Genomic DNA, 20,318 nt, shown 5'->3' with positions numbered 1-20,318 from the left:
TTTTAGTAGGCCATGTAGGAGACATTCTGGCAAGAGACGAAAAGTCACGGGAGGTGGACCATCGCGGAAGGTGTACAGTTGGTGGAGGTGAACCGTCTCATTGGAGGTGTATGATTACCTCCCGAAATTGTGCGACCATTAAGGAGGTGCAAAAACTTAAGCTTTGAAAATGAGGAGTCTCGAGAAGCGAACAGTCGTAATAGGGCGGCGCTAGCATAAGTGCGGTCGGTGCTGAGGCAATTGACGCTGATGGTTTGGAGTTCTGACTCAACCGGATGCTGGCCTTTGGAGGACACAGCCCACGTTGGCTTCAGTTGGCACTCTTATCATGGTGCGAAGAGTGATGCTCTCTTATGGAAGTAAGTTACGTGCAGAATTTGCGGTGCTCAGCAACGAGCTACATACAGTGATGTTCATGGGCCAGCAAAAACCGGTGAACGATGATAGGGTGTGGCTTATGGTACCTATTGGAAGCCAAATCCTTCAGGATTACAGTGAGGTCCATGTTGTTTGTGGAAGGGCACCCACTGTGAACAGGGTATGCTTTCTGTCATAGGCCAGTTCCTTGCCAGGGCAGCCCACTTTGTATGTTTGATACACACGTCGAATGAATCCTTCGTTGTATATTTGATATACACGTCAGATGAGATATCTGGCTTATACGTTTGACATACACGTCGGATGGACTGAGGCTAACCTCTTGGAGTGGCTTTCCTTTGTATTCTGGCATGTAACCATCCTCTTACTCGTCAGATGAATTAAAGCTAACTCTCTGAGTGGTTTTGCTTCTTCTTCATGAGGAAGGCCTTTCTTTAGTGGGTTTGCTTCTTCCTCATGGGGTAGGCATTTGTTTTGGCCTATAATCATCCTCTTATCCTAAGATGCAAGAGCAACACTGCAGGTTTTGGTTTGCAACTGTCCTCTTATCCTTAGATGCAAGAGACTTGTAACCTCCCTAGTAATGGGCTTCTTGTAACTCGTAACTCATTTTTACTGCAATAAAAAGAGTTAGAATTTTGTTTAGACTATCTTGCCTATTTTTGCGTTGAGTCCCTTTCTTTTGAATACGCATTATGGATAGTACTTCTTTAAGTATCGTCCATTGATAGGGGGCATTGGTCCCCCTCCTTCAGGATGTGTCAGTATATAGGCTCCATTGGGCGAGACCTTTTTTACTATAAAGGGACCTTTCCATTTAGGCTCAAACTTCCCTTTATGCCGGCCGGGCATAACAATAGGCCTTTTGACAGCTAAGACTAGATCAATGCGGGTGAATGAGTGGACTTTGACAGACTTGTTGAAAGCCCTCTTTATTCTCCCTTGGTTGAGTTCAAGGCTATGTTGAGCCTCTAACCTCTTTCCATCCAGTGCATCCAATTCTTGATACCGGAGCTTGACTCTCTCATCTATGGTTATTCCTTGGTGAATAGAAACTCGCAGTAAAGGGATTTGTATTTTGAGGGGTAAAACTGCTTCACCCCCATAGACCAGAGAATAAGGAGTGGAATCAGTAGCATTTCGCGTAGTAGTACGATAAGCCCAGAGGGCTTCGGGAAGCTTCTCATGTCAGTTCTTCCTTATTTTTTATACTGACTTTCTTAAAACGTTGAACAGAGTCTTATTGAAAGCCTCAGCTAATCGATTCGTCCGAGGGTGGTACATAGTCAAGTACCTTCATTCAAACCCAAACTGGTTAACTAAGCGATCGATGTGATGACTCCTAAATTGAGGGCCGTTGTTAGATATAATCCGTTCGGGCACTCCGAAGCGATATATGATGTGATGTCACACGAAGTAGGCCACTGTTGTCCCAGGAACCTGCTTAAGGGGGACGACTTCAGCCCACTTAGAGAAATAATTTGTTGCAGCTAGGATAAATGCATGGCCCATTGCAGAAGGAGGGCCAATAGGCCTTATGATGTCCATATCCCATTGTGAGAAGGGCCATGACGCAACCGTAGGGTTTATGGGCTCTGAAGGCTGGTGGACAAGTCTCTAGTGTATCTGGCATACTTGGCACTTTTTAGCATAGTTTAAGCAATCGACGATCATGGAAGGCCAATAGTATCCCAAACTACGTATTCGTTCATAGAGCTTAGGACTGGACTGGTGTAGTCCACAATTGCTTGAGTGGACTTCTTCTAACACCTTATTTGCTTCCTAGATATCGATGCATCTAAGAAGAATGTCGTCAAACGACTGTCTGAAGAGAGCATCTCCTTCAAGGAGGGTATGCTTAGTGGACATTCGACGTATGTTGTTGCGTTTAGCACGATCTTTTGGGAGCCTGCCATGTTTTAGGAAACTAGTGATGGGCTCTATCCAATTTTCTACCTGTTCAATTTCTACACACATTGGGTCAAAGAATTCTAGTTCTTGATTCCGACCCTTAGCTCCCTAACTCTGTGCTATTGCTTGTTCAGTCTTGATTACTTCTTTCGCTGATGGAAGTGCTCCAAATGGATAAGAAGGGCACTCAAGGAAGATATTTCTCTCGTCATCCACATCGACCTTGGTTCTTAGATCGATGTGTCTCCATTCTGTCACCCAGACAAGCGTGGGCCTTGATGAGGATAATTGAATTGTAGCACCGAGTTTCACAAGTGCAGCGGCCTGCAAGTTTAGCCTCCTAAGGATGTGACTCAGGGATATGTCCTCAAAATGAGCCATATACGATTTTATAGTATCGTGGTAAGGCTTGAGAGCGTCTTTTCTCACGTCATAAGTCCCTTTGAGTTGCTCCAAGTCGAGGTCGAAGGCTATCTCCAGTCCGATTATAAGGGCCGGATATTTTGCCTCATTGTGAGAATCGGCTTGAGCAAGAGAGAAAGAAAGTGGCAATATTCCTCCTCTCGGCGTCAAGAATACTACTCTAGCGCCTCCTCAGTCTGATTGGAATGCTCTGTCGAAGTACAATTCCCACACAAGAGTAAGGTCAGCACATAATACTTCTTCATCAGGGAGGTCGCTTGATAGAGGAGATTCTGCCGGTACATGGTGTGCTGCGAGAAAGTCTGCCAAGGCCTGGCCCTTAATGACCTTCAGTGGGACATACGTGATGTTGAATTCCATCAGCAATAATGCTCACTTAGCAAAGTGCCCCGACAAGAATGGGCATGTCATGAGAAAATTTTCAAGATCAGCTTTCGATATAAGTTTCACTTCATGACCAAGCAAGTAATGGCAGAGTTTTTGTACTGCGAAGGTCAGGGCTCGACACATCTTCTCAATAAGGGGATAATTCTTCTTAGCCCCTTGCATCCTGCGGCTGAGGTAATATAACGCAGTCTCTTTTCCCTCTTCATTGTTTTGTGTCAACAATGCTCCGAGTGACTCATCCAAAGCATTCACGTACAGAATGAGGGGTTTTCCCAATACTAGTGTAAAGAGCATTGGGGGTTGACTAAATAATTCTTGATGTCTTCAAGGGCTGCCTGACATGCTTCATCCCAGATGAATGGGGTATCTTTCTTTAACAGGTGTGTAAAGGGTTTACAGTGACTTGAGAGGTTCGAGATGAACCTACGAATGTATGACAGTTTCCCTTGAAGAGAGTTAAGTTCTCGAAGTGTAGTTGGTGACGGCATTTCTTATATTGCCTTGATCTTGACTGGCTCAACTTCAAGCCCTCGATGTCTGACGATGAACCCCAAGAATTTTTCGGAGCACACACCGAAAGCGCATTTCAGCTGGTTCATTTTTAGTTGATGAAGGCGCAATCGCTTGAACACCTTTTCAAGGTCTCTCATGTGAGCATCCTTTTCTTTAGATTTTACCACCAAGTCATCTACATAACACTCCACCTCTTTATGCATCATGTCTTTGAAAATGGTCGTCATTGCTCTCTAGTATGTGGTGTCAGCATTATTTAATCCAAAAGACATCATTGTGTAACAAAAGACCCCTTTTGGAGTTAGGAATGTAGTGGCCTCTTCATCTTCAGGCGCCATCCTTATCTGATTATACACGGAGTATCTGTCCATGAAGGAAAAGATTTAACAGTAAGTTGTAGAGTCGATGACCATCTCAGTGAATGGCAACCTTTGGGATAGATGGTATTCAAATCGCGAAAGTCGATACACACTCTAATTTAACAACTCTTCTTTTTGATCGGGACAACATTTGCTAGCCATTTCAAGTATTTGACTTCACGAATGAAATTTGCTTGTCTGTGCTTGGTTATCTTGGCATCTATCTACATTTCAAGGTTAGACCTGAACCTTCTAGATTTCTATTTGACAGGTTTGACAGTTGGATCAATGTCGAGATGGTGAATAGCGACTTGAGTGTCTAAACCAGGCATCTCATGGTAGTGCCAAGCAAATACGTCTCGGTTTTCTTTCAAGAAGGTAGTGAAATCTTCTTTATCTTATGGAGACATATTCACTAAAATGAAAGTGGGTCTGGGATCCAATTCGTCGCCAAGATTTATTTCCTCGAGTTCGTCAGCTGTGGCTTGACCACGTTCTTCCCATTCTTCTAGAGCCTCTTATAACTCTTCATTGTCGCTTTCAAAGATCTTTCAATAGACCTCAAGTGCAGAGACCCATGATCTTGACATTTCTACCTCTGATAGAAGTCCAAAGTAGATCATAATTTCTGTGCCTTTCTCGAACCGAGTGACGGAAAGGTCAACCTCAAAAGTGGAAAACATGTCAGGTTGGAGAGACTTATCTCGAAAGTTAAGGTCGTTCCCCTCATCAGACCGATCTAGGCAGCTTTTTACATCATCACCAAGGTGGGACAGGTGCAGGGGGTCTTTTAGGTCTTTCCCTTACTTAGACCGTTGGGGAGTGCTTTTAACGTCGTCACCCTCATTGGACGTATGCTGAGTGGGAGACGGCATGGGGACATCTTCTTGACATGATGAAGAAGGAAGAATGACCGTGCCAGGGATGAAGTCCATTAAAGTTGACAGTGGAGGAAGGGGCCTGAGAAATTCCTGCTCAAGTGTGGGTTGAGCGGTCTTGTTTCTTCGGCGAGTAGCCCTTAGTGCCTGTATTTCTGGTTTTTTGAGGTGATGTTTGATTCATCTCGTTGGGCTAGCGAACAACCCTAGTTTGGCGAACTGCTTTTCGCCTTAAAGATTAAGTCTGCTTCGGCCATAGTAGACTATCCATGGCTAGGAAATCGAGGGTTCCGTAGAGTCTAAATCATTGATAAGAAGGTCCTGCTTTAGGAGATCTCCTTGCCCCGATGGAGAAGTGACTTGCGGGTCACTTATAGAGAGATTGTAAAAATCCTGACACTCCCCCATTTTCGTTGCGAATATATCAAGGAAACTTGTGCATTCTGATAGGTATTGGCCTCTTATCTGATGGTATGAGCACCAACGATCTTCAGTCCCTTTAGCAAGGTGACGAGGATGCCTTACCTGCTTCAGTGTTATTATGCCTTCCTGAAGCATTATAATGAAGAAGGCGTAAAGGATATCGGGCATTTCGTCTACCTCTTAGATACTTACAACATGAGAGGCTTCGACTACCCTAACGGCCTTCTTTAAGTCTTCAAGCTTTATCTGACCCTTCAGAATCAAGGGCTCAATAATATCCTTCAGCGTATAGCAGTCATATGTGGAATGATTGATCATCCGATGGTAGGCACAATAATTTGCCTGAGTGTCAAGGCCAGGTTGCTCAGGGAGCTTGGTTTCTGGAAGCTGGATCATATTATGTTCCAATAATAACCGAAAGAGCATAGGGACCCATTCCTTCTCGAACGAGTAGACCTTGGTCCTATGCCTGGTGAAATAATCACCTGGATCAAGGTTGGCCGGTGGGGTACCCGATTGTACAACTGTTGTTACTTGCTAGCCTGGGGTGTTGCCTTTGTTGTGCTTACCCCATTAGAGAGGTCCAAAGTTTGGGAGGGAGACTTCTTTGAATCAGTAACCATAACGGCTACACTGATTACTCCTTTCTCTTGGCTACCCTGTGGGTTATTCCAAGAGTTACCATTGCCCTGGTTGTTTTCTGAACTTGTAGATGGTTGTCGTGTAGCACCATGGTGGCATGATAAACTTTCTATGCGGACTAATTAAGAGATCAACACTAACAATGGAGGTCAGATTAGAGGCCTCAACATGTAGAGCGATCTCGGGTCACATGTTCCGCACGCAAGTTTGGACCGCTTCCATTTCAGGCATAGGTTAGGATGGCGGGAAGCTAAGTTTCTCCATCTTGATATGAGCAGATCTACGGGCTCATCAAGGTCTTGAGTCAGGGTAAGGAGTTTGATGGTTTGAACCTCTCTCTCGACCTCATAGAAGTGTTGATAAAATAGTTTCTCCATCTCCTCCCACATATGCACTGAGTTTGGAGGAAGTCGGGCATACCATTGAAATGTTGGGCCATCGAGGGTCTCAACGAGCTGTAGGAGAAGAAGCCTCCTATCAGCTGCTGTTTCTTGACATGCGACCTGAAAGTGGGCAATATGCTGGTTTGGAGACGTGGTCCCGTTGAATAAAGCGAACTTCCCTTTCTTATAATCTGAGGGAAACTGGAGCTGATCAATATACGAGGGGTATGGCCTTTGATAAATCGTTGCGCCCTGTATCCCCAGGATTTGTCTATTGTTTAGGCTATGGTGACCATAGCGTCAATGTCTGTCTAATAGACTAGATGAGGGACAAAAACGTCCTGTGAGGTAGAAGGAGGGGGCTGTCGTGGAGGTGCACCATCAGAGTGATGGGAATTGGCCTCATGGTTAGCTGACTGGTGTGCAGCATCGATACGATCGATCTTTTCCATCATCGTGAGCACCATATCCTCAAACTTGTTCGTGCACTCTTCTTGCGCATCATCAAGCTTGCTTACAACCATTACATTGACCGTTTCACTATGGAGGTCGACATTAGTGACAACAGAGGGCTTGCGAACTTGACCGGTCAGTCAGCAGTGGGCCAGCATGCCCTGACTGAACTCGACTCTTGTATGTTGATCGCGTTTGGATCGGTTCTTGACAGTCTTGGGACTGTGGCTGCTGAGCACCTGGGTATTTTTCTACAACAGTAACCACAACACAGGGCTCATGGAGCTCTTCTTCAGGCTTTATTGTCTGAAGGGGTTAGCAATGATTCAGGTGAAGAGGGTCGTCGAAATTAGTTGTTTTGACTGCCTTGGTCACCTCCCTAGTCAAAATTTGTAAACCACTATCGTGTTTAGCCTTGAGGTTTTGATGGACCTCTAGCCAAAACTGCGATCTAAGTCGCTGTTGGTCAACTCTTCTTGCATAGGAGAGAGCTGTCTCCATCAAGTGCGACAATGGATGAGGGTCAAGAACTAGATTCATCTTGGGCCGAGGAGGATGAAGGACTCGATCTTCCATCACGTCGAAGCTTCGAGGTCTCTTGTGGGCTCGAGAGACATGACCAAAGTGACGAGGCTGGTTCAGGATGATACTCTTAGGGAAAACCTTCAAGTACCAAGGCTGAAGGTGCTTGCTTGATGAAGAATGAGTGGGCTAGAGTAGGGTTGACTCATAAAGAGACCTTATATGAGGGCGAGAGGGTCATCTCCTGTGTACTCGGGTTGGCGTTGCCCCCTGCAGTGCAGGACTTGGCCTTAAAAGGTTCGATCTTGGACACGATCTCGAGGTGACAGAAGGGTTGCCCTGAGGTGTGGCTCGAGTGGGTAACCCACAAGCCTTGTGGTGTGTGAGAGGGATGTAGACCGTGGGGTTTCCGCCTCGACATGATGAGCCTCTAGGGATTGAGATCACTCTCATGGGAACCTCATTTGAGAACGGGAGTAGGTGTTACCAACTGGTGAGAGAGGAATTTAAAGTGGGTTCGGTACTTACTCGGGCTGACTCCCGTGGGCACCCTCTTAAATCACGAAGAAAGCCCCCCAGTAATAAAACTGGTTTGGAATCACCTCCATTGGCTTGTATTCTTCTTAGTTTTTGCAATCACACACATATATGGCAAAGCTTATAAGACAGGTGGGCCAGACCTCACCCTTTTCCTCTTTGAAGAACGTACACAAGCATGCTCATTCAAAAAGAAGAAGAGAAGAAAGACGGGGGAAAGAAGAATTCGACTAAGCGAGAGGATCAGAACGGTGACTAGGCTCATAAATAATTGGCCTGACATGGTAGGAATATGGGCCCGGTAACTAAGATCGGTTCACAGGATTACTATTAGATGTCATTACCAATACCGACTAGCTAGGCACAATGGTCAGTTTGTCGTGGCAATAAAGTGGGCCAAGTAATCCTGGCACAACAACATTACGGCTAGATGACAGGACTACCATGAGAGGCTAACCTCAATCCCTCTTAGTCGAATGAAGGAGTGGCAAAATTAAGGCCATGAGGAAAGAATAAGAAGAGAAGAAGGGAAAGAAAGAAGGAGAGAGAAGAAAGGAAGAGAAGAGTATGAAAGACAAGAGGATAATGGAGAGAGAGAGAGATGGAAGGCACAGTCGGGGCTAAGCATTACCGACTGTGTTAAAAGGAAGAGAGAGAAAATGCAGCCTACGCTAGGCTTCACCGACTGTGTTGTACAGAGGAGAAGAGAGAGGAGACACAATCGATGCTTAGCTTTACCAACTGCGACAAAGGAGAGAGAAATTCAGTCGGCATTAAGCTTTACTGACTGATAGAAGAGGAGCAAGAAAACCAATGGGTGCTAGGCTTCACCGACTGACAAAAGAGGACAGAGAAATCCAATCGATGCAAGGCTTCACTGACTGATGGAAGAAGAGAGAGAAAATCAGTCGATGTTAGGCTTCACCGATTGAAAAAAGAGGAGAGATAAAACCAATAGGCGTTAGGCTTCACCGACTGACAAAAGAGGAGAGATAAAACCAATCAGTGCTAGGTTTCACTAACTGTTAGAAGAGGAGAGAGAAATTAAGTCAGCGTTAGGCTTTACCGACTGATAAAGGAAAGAGAAAACCAACTGACACTAGGCCTCGTCGGTTGTGATAGAAGAAAGAGAAAATCAACTGGCGCTAGGCCTCATTGGTTGTGATAAAATAAAGAGAAAACCAACCGACACTAAGCCTCATCAGTTCTGACAAAAGAAAGTGAAAACCAACTGGCGCTAGGCCTCGTCAGTTGTGAAGAAGAAAGAGAAAACCAACCGGCGTTAGCCCTCACCGTTTGCATTAGAAGATGACGGATGGAAATATAGATGAGAGGAAAAGAGAGAAAAAGATATAGACGAGAAGAAGGGAAGGGAGAGAAAAATATAGAGACGATAAGAGAGGACGAGAGAGAGAGAGATACAGACAAGAAGAAGAGAGAGAAAGAGATAGCGGTGAGAAGAAGAGAGAGAAAGAGATAGAGATGATAAGAAGAGAGAAAGAGATAGAGATGAGGAGAGAGAAAGAGATAATGATGAGAAGAGAAGAGGAGAGAGAAAGAAATAAAGATGAGAAGAGAGGAGGAGAGAGAAAGAAATAGAGACGAGAAGAGAGACAAAGAGAGAGATGAGACAAAGAGAGAGAGAGATAGAGATGCGACAAAGAGAGAGATATATAGAGATGAGAAGAAGAGAAATAGAGATAGAGTTGAGAAGAAGAGAGAGAAAGAGATAGAGATGAGAGAAAAAGAAGAGGAGAAAGAAAGAGTGGAGGAGAGAAAGAGGGGAGGAGAGAGAAAGCTACCTACCCAAAGCATACCGACCCTTCTCTTCTCTCTCCTCTCTCTCTCTCTAAGACGTACCCAAAAACTCAAGTAAAAATAAGAATTTTATTGATTGATCCAAGAAGAATGAATCCGTTCTTTGTACAATGAGGCAGTGCCTGTTTATATATAATAGGTACCTAGAATTGAAGATAATTATAATTTAATTGAATTTAAAGAATTCTAAAAATGGGTACAAAAGGATCATTTTGCCCTTGCCTAATAATGTGTGGAATTCTAGAATTGTCCCTGCTGCTGCTTGAGAACTTGCGTAATCTTTTGTGGCTGACTCGAGGTTGTTCTGATGCCCATTTGATCTAAAGATTATTGTTTTTGTGTAGGGCTTAGCATGGCAATAATTTTGATACCAACTTCGAGCCATGAATCATGTTTTTGAGACATGATCGTGAGACTTGAATCTTAGATGAATCTTGAAAACTTCAGATCAATTCTGTGCTCGTTCCTTGATTTTTCTTCGTGATGTCTTCATTGAATCACACTGAGCATGCTATCACGATCATGTTGCAATGAACGTAGCTTGATTTTGTGTCCGGATGAAGATTTTATCATCTTGAGTTTTTGACCGAAATCTTGAAATCCGACGGCCAAAATTTACAGCCGCTTTGATGCCTTCGTCTGTGAAATCCAACCGTTCATCATACACGAGGTTCGGATCAGAGATAGCCTCGGACCTCACGCCCCTAACGCAATTGGTTTTGTGCTGATCTGGTATACGAGCGTCGTGATCTAGCTGCTTGAACGAGGCGTTCTGCTATTGAATTTTCTGCAACTTCCTTCACGGATCAGCGACTTTCATTTAGTTTTTATTTCTGCTCGAGTGTCGTCACAGGGCGTACCACATATTGAATTGTTCGTCTTGATGAGATGAACACGCTCACCAAATTTGGGAGCGATCCTACTTGGAATGAGTGAGATATAGGCCTCAAAATTGACTACCCATGACTGTGAAAACAGCCACCTTTGATGGTGTTTCAGTGCAAGGTCGCCACATGGGAATAGTGTGCAGCCTACCCCTTTTTGGTATTTTCCTCATAACTTTGTCTTAGAGTGCCCTATTAAGCTGAAATTTGACCCATAGGGGTTTTCAACCATGTCGAATCTAATGGCAGTAGTCTCATAGCTGTTTGAAGTACCAAAAGTATAGCTCTAGTTACGGGGTCCATTTCAGTGCTAGAGACCGATTTTGTTGAAATTTTTTCTTTGTGTTCACTTCCTTAAACATGTATGATCACTATGAAACTCGACAAGTGGTCTTTTGAAGTGTTGATGATGATCCTGATCAATTTTTTGGCCATTTTGAGACTGTCAAGAATTTCCACTGTGTTGTAGACTTTATTGACTTGCTTCCTACCAGGGACCAAGGTGCTGAAAAATACGTTCAAACACCCGGCTTTTCTTAGTTTTTCTTCCTAAAATTCTGCATGTCTTGGTATCGTTGATCTTAGTTTGATAGGCATGGTTTTCTCATCCCTTCTTTCTCTCTTTTTTTTTACAGTGCGGATCCTTGATGTGAACCAGCTTCCTTGTGTTGATGAGTTAGGGTCAAACGTCTACACTGGGGTATCTTTGATGAGGGCAGCTTCTCTGGGAGAGCTTGAACCTAGCCAAGAGCTCTCGTGGACTTCTCGTATTACCTTTGCAGGAGAGAGCACGGAGCTTTGCTAGTATAGAGATGTCGATGATGAAGCTCTCATCCAGAGACCCGGCGTAGCTCTATACCATGCTTTGCACATGCATTCTCCTTCCGACGAGAGTATGCCCACAATGGGGAAGAGGATGCTAGCGAAGTCCAGTCTTCAGTGGGCTGCAGGTGCTCTTCGTTTTAAAGGGGAGCACCAATACCTGGCTAGGTACAGCACTTGGACGTTGGACGTGTTGGACTCTTTCACCGGTAATTTGAAAAAGTGTGGTCTAGCCACGGCATTTCAATGCTCGACTGGCTACGATGCTCAAACACTGTGAAGGTCTCTTGAAGACATGGTGTTACCATACCAACAGCTGGCTTTTGCAGGAAGGTGGGGCAGGAATCACCCTGCTTGACTTGTATGTCGTAGGTGGCCTTCCCTTGCTGGGGGAGGAGTATGAGGAATTTGTCCCTAGCTATGGGGCCATCTTTGGGGGCGAGCCCATTAAGGGTAAGTAGGCTTCTTCAAGTCTCAATGAGCTATTCGAGATTTATCAACTGTTATACTCAAAATCACAGCCCAAAACTGGTAGGGTACATTTTGAAGCATGGCGAGATTACTTTCACCGTAACCACCAAGAGGGTGAAGATGTAGGTTCAAGCGTCTCGTGGACCGATGAGTCTCAGCGGGCGGCAGCAATCAAGGGTTTAAAGAAGGCGATTGCCCCTCCGAGGTGGAATGTGTGAGACCGATTTTACTTGGCCCTCTTCTTGTGCAAGTTCGCTCTTCCGAGGGCAAAGTGCTATGTTATTCAGCCTGGTTGCTTTTATGCAACCTGCATGATGGCTCAGGGCACTAGCTTTGCACTGGACCAACCGGTCTTGTGTAGCATCTTCCACGGGTTAGGTTCTATTTCTCATGGAAAAGTCCCTTCGAATGACAATAGCAATGAGGTCTCCCTGGGTGAAGGTTTCCCGAGGTGCTTCACTACGAGCTTCCCGGTGCATTATGACTTCGAGTGGCTTTCCGGGTATTTTCTAGGGCGTACGAGCTCAATGGGAACCTCACAATGGCAACATGCCCGCATATGCTGAAGATTGCTGCGATGATAGCCGTGGTCAAAGAGCTGGACGTAGTTCGTGAGCTCCTAACTGATGCATCTTTCTTTACTCGTGAGAGGTCCTTCGCTGTTGGTGGCCCCTCCAACAACATTTTTATTGATGCTTTTGACCTCATGCTCAATAAGGTGGTTACCGAGACAAAAGAGGCCACGTACCTCATGAGCGTCCAAGGTTGTATCCTTCCATTCAGGTGAGTGGGGTGTAAGAAGCTGGAGGGTTACTTCTCTCACCATTTTGCATGTCAGCATGGCCTGGATCAAGGATGTTGTGCTGCCATTTCTTTTTTAAAGAAGTATGAGAAGAAGGGGGTGTTGCATGACCACGAGGCCCCTGGGGCAAGTCACGAGGTCTAGACCGACCTAGACATATGGATGGCTTGGAAGACTTGACTTTTTCTCCCTGGGCGGAGCAGGTTTGTGGTTCCCCATTATGGTCGTGTGGGCCACAAGACTGTAAGCTATCGTTGGTGGTGGGATTCCTCTAATGCTAAGTATTGGGACGTGGATCACCCATGGCAAACCACCAGTGGCTCTAGACGCAATGGCAGAGCTGAGAGGCGCTTCGTCCCTCCTCTTTTCTCTGTTATTTTTGGCTTGGATCATTATCCTACCAACTAGTAGAAATTGGCCAAGCCTCATTCATTAAGTGAGGATGAGGACGGGATGAGGTTGCTCTTATTGAAGAGAAAGACACAATCTATCTTCGACAACCTAGAGATGATTTTTGGTCAAAGCGAAAGGGGTGTGAACCCATCCTGTGAAGAAGGGTTTGCCCCAGCTCCGTCTACTCTGATCGAGGGTGAATCTTGTTCTGGCTCGTATATATGGGCTAGTCATGCTCCAAAGCCTCCTTCTTCCGTTAAACCCAAGAACGTTCTTCCTAAGGAGAGGGAAGATAGGGAGAGCGAGAGAAAAAGAAAAAGAGGGAGGGAGCCTTCGCCCGTCCCTTCTTCTCGAGAAAGGGGGAGTCGTTCAGATAGGGAAGATTTGCATTCAGCAACAGTGCCTTCAGTGCCATCTCATGCGAGGTGGGCTCGGTTAGGAGCTCGTAGGGCTCCAGACTCTCCTCCTGCCGTATCGCCTTCAACTCCTGCAGCAATATTGCGACCGGCTGATAGTTGGCCTGGATGGTCAAGTGCGTAATGGCTCAAGAAACCCCACATCAAGGGTTGAGGTCGGCGTGACTTCTACCGTAAGCAATCGTGTTATGTCTTCTGCAGTTCCCACGGTGTCCGTTATGCCTGCTCTAGAAGCTACACAAGAAGAAGTGAGCACCTCAAGCGCTTGTCCTTCCGGTTTGTCGACGGCACAGTCCTCATATTCACCTACCTTGGGAGGGCCTCTGGGAGATAATCCTCTTGGGTTTTGTGCTACTTTGACAGCTACAACATCCCTTAGGGAAAGGATGGAGGCCTTCAGGGCTTGTGTAGCCAACTTGAGGGGTCTGGCCCGACAGAGAAATCTTCGACCATCTCGATGGGATGCTGCATGATCTCAGTGACTGGGGAACCGAAGCTCTTTCATGTGTGGATGACGCACAGGCATCTTTCGAGAGGTGCTTGGATGCCTTGGAGAAGGACCTGGCTAACCAACAAGACCTTGTGCGGCAGTGTACATAAGAGTGGGCTCGGCTTGTTTCGGAACAGGACTCCTTGTCGGAGGAGGTTGCGATTTCAATGTCGTGCCTTCAGGACCAATTGAGGCTTAGGTCTTCGGGATTTTCAGCTTGTATAGAGCGGGGATTGAGTCGAGTGGGACTCTTCTTGTGAGGAAGTATGTCCTTCTTGGTTTTCTTATGGTGGTGGAGGTTGTTCATCCATTAGGACTATCTGACCAATTTGGATGTAGTTTTTCTGGATAGAGTGGAATACCCTACAATTGGCTAAGTCATGGCCCTTTCGTTGGTGGTATTTGCACCAAGGGTTTTGGCCTTTTTGCATGTTTGTTCCTTGTTTCTTGGAAGCGCATGGCATTATCATCTCATGCTGGGCCATCATGTCGGATATGGTAGAAAACCTCTCAGGGGGCAGTTTAGTCGCAGGAGACACTGGTTAACTCCTCTTGGATAGTGACCATGTGCAAGACTTTTAGGCCCTTGAAAGCTTTCTTGAGGCTTTCTAGGTCGATTTGTCCATTCTGGACCAAGGCCTCGATGTGCTCTTTCAACTGGATGCAATCTTGGACTAGGTGTCCTAACATCCGATGGTAAGCACAATACTTGGGGTTATCAACGAGTTCAGCTTGTTCTGGCTTCTTGATGATGGAGAGCACCAACATCTCCTATTCGAGAAGCATTTTCAGGACCGTCAGGACCCACTCCTTATTGAAGTTGTACTTCTGATTCAGTTTGCACAAGAACTCCATGGTTTTGTGATATTTTTATGACAGCAGCATGTTATTATAATTCTGTTTCTTTGGGGCTTGTTGTTGTGAGTCCATTTGGGCTTTAGTCGGTAACCCTCGTGACATGTCTAGGGTTGGCAGAGGCGCAGCATTAGTTGTAGGTTTGGCGTCGAGAGGTACAATTGTGACGGCCTCACTGATTACATTCTTTGATTGGTTGGTGCGGGGATTCGGCATGTTACCCCCAGTGTTACGACCTTGGCTAGTGCTCAAGCTTTGGGCTTAATCCCCTCCATGGTGTTTTAATAAGCTTTCAATCTTGGCAGCTTTGGTGATCATGTCGGAGAAGGTGGTGGACTTGACATGTAAGGCGATTTCTTGCCTCATATTCCCCTTACACATGTTTGCCCCGCCTCTGTTTTGCTCATGGGGTTGCTCAGGCACATGGTGAGATCACGCCATCTCTGGATATATTTTCCCGCCGACTCATCTGGCTCTTGCATCGTGGTGAGGAGTTATATAGTTTGGACTTCCAACTCAGCTTTGAAGAAGCGTTTGTAAAAGAGTTATTCCATCTCCTCCCAAAAGTGGATTGAATTTGGTGGTAGCCACGCATACCATTTGAATGCGGGTCCCTCAAGTGTTTCAACGAATTGTCGTAAGAGTTGTCTGGTGTCTGCCACTGATTATTGGCATGCAGACGTGAAGTGGGCTATGTGTTGTTGTAGTGATCCCGTTCCATTGAAAACGGGCAATTTCCCTTTCCGGTATCCGATGGGGAAGTGGACTTGGTCAATTGAAGGCGGGGCTTTTTGTATTGGGGCCCTCAGGTGTTTTTGACACCTGAAGGCCTTGGATGCTCTTGTTAATCATCCTTTGAACATCTTCTTGGGTGAAGGTTGTTGATGCAGCCTGTGAGGCTGCATTATGCTGATCTTAGAGGGAGGTGTGTGGGCCACATTGCATTGATGCCTGGCCCACGTGAGGTGGTTGTGACCTCTCTCTTTCATCATATTGGAGTCCACGGGGGGAATACATTTCCTAGTGGGGAGGTTCCGTGGTACGAGTGTCCTCCAGTCTTTTTATCATGTCAAGGACATCGTTTAAGATGCTTTCAATGGTTTCAGGTGGATTTTCCTGTTCCCCTTCTTCATGGCTTACCACCATTACTTCGAACTGCTCATCGGGACTTGACGGCTCAATTGGGGGGAGATCCAGGCCTCTTAGTTCCTCGATTCGGGATATCAATCAGAAGTGGTTGAGCCAGTCCTATCTGGGCCTAAGATTGCCTTGCAACTAGTGTGAGTATGGGCTCTTCGTGCGACGGTCGCCTCGCTTGCTTGTGTTGAGGGAGTGAGTTGGTTTTCCAGAGAGAAGACTGTGCAGTCGTATTTTGTGGCCCTGGCTTTCACGACTGAGGGGCTGGCCAACCAGTCATCTTCGTGCGTCGCCTACCCTGAGGCCTACCCTGAGGCGGATCGAGTGAGTACATCGCGGGTGGAGTTGAGAGAACCGTGCTTGCGGGGAACTTCTTTGAGAGCCAAACGGCGGGTGGCATTTGGCCATTGGTTTGGACCTCTGACATGTCCTTCTTCCTATTGATGGGGTCCACCAATCGGCAAGGAAGGGCTGCAGGGAGCCCACGCCTAGGTTTACGGCTGACAATGTGTCAGTCATGAGGACTTGGGGGAGTGACTGCGGTGCAGCCCTTGGAGTTAACCTTAGTGGGTTCTCTCTATATATGGGTGGAGGAAGGAATAGGGGAATGTATGCCCACACTCCGAGTTATCCTAGGTTGAACTAGAATAGCAAGACCAGCTAACCCACTTGTGGAGGAGTGAGTCATTGATATAGGGATGAGAAAGTCCCCGATTTGGAGGAGATAAGAAGAGTGTGAATTCATTAAAATTTTAGAAAAAGAGGAGAGGAGGGTTTTCGTCTGAAAACAGTCCGAGCCAACTACAGGGTGGCATGTCCCCAGTGGAGTCGTCAGTTGGTCGGGGCCTGATTTTCTCGTATGTCAAGAAAATCCTCTCTCAAACAACAGCAGAAGGCCCGCGCACATGACGTGAGCGCGCGTGCTTTCTTGAACGTGGATAGGCTACCAACAAAGAGAGAGATTTTACTACAAAATTTACTCACCTCATCTTTGCGGGTTCGTGGGACACGTCCAGGTGGCTCGCCCTCTTAGATCAGTCACGAAAGCCCTCCGGCTGTTCACCAGCACGGTTTGGTCAGGGACTCTCTTCAGAGGCTATTGTATTTCTTCTCCTTTCTCACATTCAGAATTTCAATGGGTGTCTTAGTTCTTCTCTCCTAGGTTGACTCTCTTCCAGCGATATTCTTTCAAATGATTGGACAGACGAGTGATGGGTTTCTTTGGTTTGGTCAGACTATGAGGGAAGGGAGGGGTCAGCGATAGCGCATGTGGTTTGGCCCCTGCACGGTCTTGCACAAGTGTGGGATTACGTATTTGGGAGAAGGAAGAGAAATTTCCTAAAACGTTTGGTATTTTCAAGAGAAGGGAGGTGTGTGCCCGGAGGGTCGGGGGTATTTCTGTCACTTGGAAAAAATTTCTCTCTCCTCTCCATGGGACCCTAGGGTTAAGAGAACAGACAAGCAAAAGCAAGTGTGATGTCTCTTCTTTATTGAATTGTAATCCCCCTTTTACAATTGACTTAAGCTTGTTTATATAAAGTTCTCACCAAACAGGGGTGGATACTTGAAAACTAAGCCTAACTACAATTAAAAGTAATTAAAATAAAGTCCCGAAATTGGGTACAATGGCCAAGGTGCCCTTAAATTCTTTTGTGCAAATGACAGACTCATCCTTTCCTGAGGAGGCCGCCGCCATTGTCAAACTTCGAGAGCTCTTTTCTGAGTACTTGCAACGTGAGTTCGATCGGTGTATTGTTATATTCTTGATGTTCATTTTCTTGTCATCATTTTGATCTCTTTTTATCATGTTGTGGCAATCTATTTCATGAAGGAAGGAGTCTGGTTGGTTTTATGAACTCTTCGGTGGATTCTTTTCAGATCTGTGATGTCCCTATGCTTACTGTGAGCCTTGGGAAGATCTTTTTCAGTATTCTTGCAATAGCTTTAGTTTCCTTTTTTGCCTTTGCTGTGTGATATTCTTCGGGCTTTCAAGAGATCACCGAAAAAGGGATTCCGGCGATCGGGGATTTTGTTTTCTTTTGCGGCCTTGGGTTTTGTGCCTTTTCTATTTTGTTTTAGACGCCGCTTGTCGTGTCTGACCTGGACTTCTTTCTGGAGGGTCCTTTTGGTCTTAGTTCCCACAAGGTCAAGTTCTCCATGAGGAGCAAGATGTCCTTCTAAGGATTCCAATGTTCATGAATTCAAGGTGTCTGTCTCCCTTCACAGGGCAGACTTGGTTTCACATTCGCGCATTTGGAGAATGGTGTCGTTGAGGCTTCGCCGGCGTCTGAGGCTTCGGCCACACTTTTGCTGCGGAGGAGGGGTCGCGAGCTCATCAAGGAGTGGTCGGTAATCTCCATAGCCATCGACTGGTTCGGTGAAGTCGTACGGCGAAAGCATGCCTCTGCCCTACTTCGTGATGGTTCGAGGCTTAGCACTACTGGGTTGACCCGTTTGAGCCCGGGCCCACTTCTTGTTGGAAGATGATGATAGCAGTTGTTTAGCGTATCTACCCAGTTCCTATGTTCACCGTGGTGGCATAATTCTTTATCTTTTGGGCACGCAGGTGCTTTTCCTTTGTCATTCTCATTCGAGGCTTCTTCTCAGCTACTACCCTGCGCAACCTTGTGTTTGTGTGTCATTGTGACTAGGTCGTAACCGGCTCTCTCCTTTATTTTTTAAGGGACTAAGGTACATCAAAAATGATGTATAACACTCAGACCTTTTTCTTGAGGTAAAAGGGGCTTTTTATAAGCGAAGTGAGTTAAATGACAGCCTGTATCTAGTTTTGTGCGATTTTTTGGGTCTTCAGAGCTTTGGCACCATTTGGACTGCCACTGGCACTAGTTAGAATGGCGCCATGTCATTAATGTTGCAATAATGACAGTTTATAAATATTAATTGCTCATTAACGCGGCTTCTATACAACCTATCATACCCGGCGCCAATGGCAATGGCACTGACAGCATTCCCATTGCCGCCAAGCACTGTTCAGAACACATGTCGTGCTCTGATAGCTCTGATTTGATCAATCGTAGTTTGAAATTGTATCGACTAGCTTCAGCGACATTCCGACTGTCGCAGTTGTCCAACCGTCTTGGTTGTACCTCCATCTAATCGACCAATAAAAAATCGACAACCTCGCTCTGTACTGACAACTAACATGTCAGTACGGGCCTGCCGCGACAACAGCTACGGACTGACATGTAGCCCGTCACTTCATTCACATCGGCCAGGTTGTGTCCTACCTGGTGAAGGTCTTGGGACTTGGCACTGGCGGCATTGGCTCTACCGTCAAGCAACTTGATCATGTTGTAGCTTGAAAGTGGATCCCGTTGTAGCTGGGAACTCGAGGTCCGGTACTTGTCGCCAATAGGAACATCTTGATCATGTTGTAGCTTGAAAGTGGATCCCATTGTAGCTGGAAACTCAGGGTCCGGTACTTGGTGCCAATAGGAATGGCGTTGGTGCCAATGGGAATGGCGTCAAGCCTTTGGTGTCCCGAGTTGCCCATGTTGTGACTTCGGTGTTTCTGGTACCTTGCTGTCTGACTTTTGGTAGGGCTTTGGTACCCATTAAGGTAACATCATAACATTTCCTGTCGAATACTTCATAGTCAGACCGCTTTGGGTCTACCTCGCCTTATTCAACCTCTTGACGCCCTCGGTCCCACTTGAGCAATAAAGGTTTTGTGGAGACTGGTTTACGGAAAAGGGGTACTTGTGGGGTAAATGGTTTAAAATACCCGGGTAGTCTACCTGGGACATTTCGACCTATCCATAACCTTTCCAGTCAAGATCGGGGTGCTTACAAGTCTACAATAGGCACAAAGTAGCAAAGCATACAAAATTTGCATTCTTTGCTCAAATCATGCGATATTAGAAGTGAACCATATAACCTCAAGCCACTAAATGATTTGAAACGTACTTTGTAAAACTCCAATAATTCGTCATATTTGGTTTGAAAAAAAGCATGTTTTTTATTTCTAGCAAGGGGTCAAGCAAATCTCCATGTGGTTTGATAAAATGCATGTGCGTTTTCATGTTTAGACAAATAAGGAATCAGGTAAAGTTCTAATAACATTATCATATTATTCAACAAAACAAAACCATAATATTGTAGTACACTTGTATTTTAGAGCCTGTTTGGAGCCAAAAAAGATGTGCTCCCATTAATGATAGGGAAGCTGGCATGTAAAACATATAAATCACCAGATATTCTAGTCCCAACTAGCACAATACCGGCTTTAATGGCATGACACTGGTTCATAACTACTTTCTGTTGATGAGATTGAACAATGGATTTTCTAAGTTAGCATTCAACAAAGAAAAGAACAACTGAAAATTGGACTGTGGATTTCAGAACTGAGCACCACAAACAAAACTCGTAGGTGGTGTGTTGTATATTTGACATTTTCCCGG

The sequence above is a fragment of the Amborella trichopoda genome, chromosome 6, assembly GCF_054954075.1.
Source record: "Amborella trichopoda isolate Santa Cruz 75 chromosome 6, AtrichopodaSantaCruz75HAP2 v2.0, whole genome shotgun sequence".
Lineage (NCBI taxonomy): Eukaryota > Viridiplantae > Streptophyta > Magnoliopsida > Amborellales > Amborellaceae > Amborella > Amborella trichopoda.
The sequence above is the reverse complement of the archived record's forward strand: the minus strand, read 5'-3'. Positions refer to the sequence as shown.